Source organism: Eulemur rufifrons, chromosome 16, assembly GCF_041146395.1.
Source record: "Eulemur rufifrons isolate Redbay chromosome 16, OSU_ERuf_1, whole genome shotgun sequence".
Taxonomy (NCBI): Eukaryota; Metazoa; Chordata; class Mammalia; order Primates; family Lemuridae; genus Eulemur; species Eulemur rufifrons.
In genome coordinates this window covers 19,710,091-19,715,129 of record NC_090998.1, presented here as the reverse complement: position 1 = coordinate 19,715,129, position 5,039 = coordinate 19,710,091, and the positions used below count along the sequence as shown (strand labels likewise).

The window sequence follows — 5,039 nt, the reverse complement described above, 5'->3', positions numbered from 1 at the left end:
CTGGCTGTATAGAAATGCATAACACATACATCTTCATGGTGAATTATTCTCTTGATGTCTTTAAAGTACCTATGTCATGTTTAATACTTTTTGCTCTGAATTTTACCTTGTCAGGTATTATGGTCATGACTCACTTTTATCCTTCCTTTCCCTCTCTCCCTTCCACTCACCAATCAAGTCTTTCATTTCTTTTTTTTTTTCTTTTCTCTTTCTTTCTCTCTCTCTCTCCTTCCTTCCTTCCATCCTTCCTTCCTTCCTTCCTTCCTTCCTTCCTTTCTTTCCTTTCTTTCTTCCTCCCTCCTTTTCCTTTCCTTTCCTTTCTCTTCCTTCTCTTCTCTTCTCTTCTCTTCCCTTTTCTTTCTTTTCTTTCCTTTTCTTTTCTTTCTTTCTTTCTCCCCTCTTCTGTACTTTCTTTTCATACACTGTGCCCATTCTTTTATTACCTTTCTGTATAACTTTGTGTTTAGCATGTCTCTTATGCACAGCATAAAGTTGGGATTTGTTTTGGGAGTTAATCTGAAAAGCTATTTCTTTTAGTTGGTAAATGAAACCTATGTATATCTTGATATAGTAGATATGTTTGGGCTTAGTTCTATCATATTAATAATAATAATCATCCTATAATGCTTAATATAATCTGACTTTGGGTCCAAGCATTTTATATATCTTTAAAATTTAATTCTTATATATAAATCACCATTTTTATGTGTGTGTGTACACACACACACACACATATATATATATATATATATATATATAAAACATATATAAAATGAAACTGAGATACAGAGAGGATAGTAAGACACCGAAAGTCACAGAAGTTACTAGTGGTAGAGCTGGAATTCTGGTTCCTGGTTTCTCTTTACAACTACATTGTGCAGCCTCCTTATTTTATGCTTTCTGTGATAAATCTGGGTAAATTCCTAAGATCTATTTTCTAGGTCATAATGGTTTCTTTCATCTGTATTTGATATGCTATTACCCATTCAATACATTTTTAATATCAGACATTAAGTTATTTTAGTTCTAAATACTTCTTGGCCATTTTTAATAGTCTTTTTTGGGTTACTAAAATAATCCATTTTAAAAGTTTTTAACCATTTCATATATGGTTAGTTTATATTGTGTATCTGATCATTTCACCACAAGAATTTCCTTGGAAATTCAGTCTGTGTTTCATTTCTGAGAACCTTGGTTGCAGTGGTTTGATTTTTGTTTATAAGATCATATGTTTTTGAAGTTAACCTGTGAGAATCATAAGGGTGCATACTGAGGATGTTTCCAAAGAGAAGGTTTGGTGGCATCTGCCACTATCCAGAATCTGCTAACATCTGGGAGCACTTTAGCTCCGTGGAGGGTCCAGGGTAGTATGAGAGTATTAGTTCCCTAACCTTGAGACAGATTCAAAGTTCAGGACTGCAAGATTCCAGGCCTTGTGTCAGTATTTTTTCCCATGGCTACTTTCTCTCACTTACTGACTACTCCCTGCTCAGATTCCAGTGTTTTGCCTACCCTCCCTCACACTTTGAGATTTCTTTTTCTTCTTGTGGGAGTGTCATAAAGGTATGTTTGTCTTAATTTACCCAAATTCTAATTGTTTTTTCAGTAGGAGAGCCGTTCATTATAAGTCATATTTTAGGAAGTAGAAGTGTGTGTGCACATTTTAAAGACTTCTGAGCTATGTAGCCAAATTCCCATCTAGGAAGTTGTAATAATCTATTCTTCTCTAGAAATGTGTTATTGTGTCTGTTTATTCTTAAAACTGCCAACACAGGATATCATTATCAAAAAAATACGCATGAATCATATAATAAAGGAAAGTAGTATGTTTTTGTTAAGTTGATGTTTTTGATGCATAGTGAACCTTAAAAATTTAAAGCGTATTTTTGGATATTTGTGCAATTTATTTTTTAGGATGAAGGCTAAAAAATAGAAATTTGAATTTGGCAAGTAAAATTTATCTGATGACCATATCTGGGATACTTGCAGTGCCAGGTAAGGACAGAAGCAGGTACAGTGGAAAGCACAACAGTCCCAAAAAGTTACTAATATAGATCAAGGGATCTTAACATATTGAGAGCCATGAGTCCTTTTGAGACTGTGATGGAAACAAAGGAACCCCTTTTTTGTTTCCTAGAAAATGCTCACATGCACATACAATCTAAATTTTTAAAACAATCTATAGATATTCCTATTTCCTTTAACAAACATCTTTATATAGATTCTCCTATTGTCACCATATTGAAGAGATTTCATCTTAGCAGAAAGGAGAAAGACTAATACCTTCAGGAGAGGTTAGGGGTAGATTAAAATAACATGTAAAAAATACCTGACACTTGCTAATTACATGTTCAATAAATGTTTACTGATTTTTCAAGAGCCAACAGGAAGAGAGATTTGGGCAAGACAGGAGAGAAAAAAGATAATTGTTGGCATAGTAACCCCAAAGAACTGGGAGGCAATGGGATCACGGGTGAAGTCAGGTGAGGTTCGTCTTGCAGGAAGAGGGAGGGAGGTTTTGGAAATGTATGTTTATTCAGAATCTGCTTTATTCTAGACATTGTATTAGAACATTTTTGTGCAATGTCTCATCTTCAAGCAACCCTGTGAAGTAAGAAATGTTGACTTTTACAGATAAACATTTCCATGTGTAGAGAGGATAAGTAACTTTTTCAAATTCATGTAAGAAAGTGGCAAGGAGAAGAATCTAAACCTACAAGTGTCACACACCAAAGCTGCCACACAGCTGGAAGAGTTTTAAAGAAGTTCAGGAATTAATTATTATAACTAATATGGGAGATCTAGGGGAGGTAAAATTAGGGAAATTTGAGTCTCAATTTTCATTGGCTAATGACAGTCAATGATCAGTTGTGAATGGCCATTAGCCTGGCCTTCTCCTCTCTGACTTGTCAGCAATGACCCTCTCGTCACCTGAAGGGGTGTCTACACAGATCTGTAGTCGTGTGGCCCTGCTCCCTGCTTCCTCTAGTTCTGACAGCATTGGAAGCTGGGATTGGCCCAAGCCTTTGGGAAAGAACCAAATTGTCCACAGGAGACTTTCAAATGTGAACTAAATGAAAAGGGAGAACAGAAAGAATATAATCAGGTACATCAGAGCAATCTGCTATCTCTTATCAAAGCCACTGAGCTTGGCATTTCCCCCTGAGCACCATCCAGAAAGTATAGAAAGGGGCCATGAACCTTCAGTGTAATAGAAGCCTTAGGATTAAATGTTTTTCCCTCTGTGTAATAGTACTGTTCATATTGGTTCAGGAGCTCTTTAGCTCCTTAAAATCCTGTTCATATATATTTTTGTTTTGCTCCATATTTAGGAACACTTTAAATATACTATTACTTTCTGTTGTTTATATTTGAGTTGTATTGCAATTTGATCTCATGCTACATGACTTCTAAGTAGAGGTGATAAAATTAACTGGCTCCAAATCGTAATTATAAATGCTTAGTTATGAACCCTGTGGTTGGCTCTAACTATAGATTGGGGGTTTAAGTCATAGGATGTGTAGTCAAATGAACTCTGATGGGGAGTTGATTGTTTAAGCTGATTTCATACTTATTGAAAGGGGATACCCTGTGATTTTGTTGTAACACTGCTCAGAGGAGTAGCAAATAATTAAAATTGAAATCTAGCTATTTTATAACCACTGTTATAAAGTTTAATAATTTACACCAAAAATTTTGTTAAAGATTAGTGGTTTCACTTAAGTGTAAATTGGTTGACAAAATTGCCAAGCTCCCTGGGATATTTTTGCATATGCCCTCCATACTCCATCCCCCCCAACTCCCACAGGAACAATAATCCACTTAATGAATGAAATTTGACTTCATAATTTCAAGTCTATATTTACTATCCTCATACATAGATTCCTTTACCTTAAACCTATTGCTAAATCCAAACTGCCAATTCCCAATTCTAGGTAAACACATATATCTGCTTATCTTTCTCCTTTTCCCTGTCTATTGAATGTTTCTGGCATAAATTTCATAATGATATTGATGAACTTCTTTATAAACGGGTGTTATCCAGTCTCACTCAGTTAGCAATCAGTGCTATTCTCAACACCCCTTACTCGCTTTCCTTTAACTTCCTGTTTGAATCTTCATGGTGACTAGTTTTAACTTTTTCATTCGACTTGGTCTTCCAGCATGTCTTTAATTTGCTTTCTGTAGACAAACTTACCTTCCTCAGTGAGAATGTGGTAGTTACTCCACACATAGTCTCTTAACTTCCTTTTACTTCAAAATTTCTTCAGATATCTGATCAACTTTGCTCTTTTTCTTTTTCTTTTTTTGTGTGTGTGTGAGTGTGTGTGTTTTCTGGTAAAAACTGGAAAACCGGCTAGACAAATTCTAAAAGAACTGTAACACTTTGACTTTGCTCTTTTTAATATAGCCCACATAACCCTTCCTAACACAAAGAATATGTACCTGAACATATGAAGATTTGTATAAATACGTGTAGCCCACCTCACTAATGAGTAAAAAAAAAAAAAATTAAACAGCAAAAGCCTCAATTGCTGTCTCCAGGAAGGGTGTTTAATAGTAATAAGGGAAATTATAATAAACTCCACATTTGTGCTAAATGGTGGAAGGATTTTTTGCTTGAACCCAATCTAGTATATAAACTAAACTTCTAGCAAAAAGAAAATAGGAAAACAAGACCAAAAACAACAACTGGAAAAAAAGAAAAGCAGCAACAATAAAAATACAAAAAGGCTTTTCTGTTACTATTTAGTAGAGAACACAGAAGCAACTAGCCAAAGAGTTCTCAGACAAGACAGACTTGAATAACTCGCAAGGCAATTGCAAATACAGACACTTGCCATCTCTGGCTAATAATTTAAAAGGTCGTAAGCACTTTTGAATGTTTAGTTATATTTGAAACTAGTAAACTAAGGAAAGGAGTGAATTTATTAACAGACACATGCAAAGATAACACGGTGTTATATCAGGTTTGAGAGTCAAACATATTAGAGAAAAACAATACCTTCTTGATATAAGAACCCAACATCAAAAATTAT

The 5,039-nt window shown here is 34.8% G+C and overlaps 1 non-coding gene across 1 annotated transcript; it reads right to left on the bottom strand.

Annotated features, from left to right (window-relative positions):
- Nucleotides 1-4,326: 4,326 nt before the first annotated feature.
- Nucleotides 4,327-4,388, bottom strand: LOC138397756 (U7 small nuclear RNA). Its single transcript, XR_011235868.1, has one exon. It is a non-coding gene; the product is annotated as a U7 small nuclear RNA (small nuclear RNA).
- Between the last annotated feature and the right edge of the window lie 651 nt (nucleotides 4,389-5,039).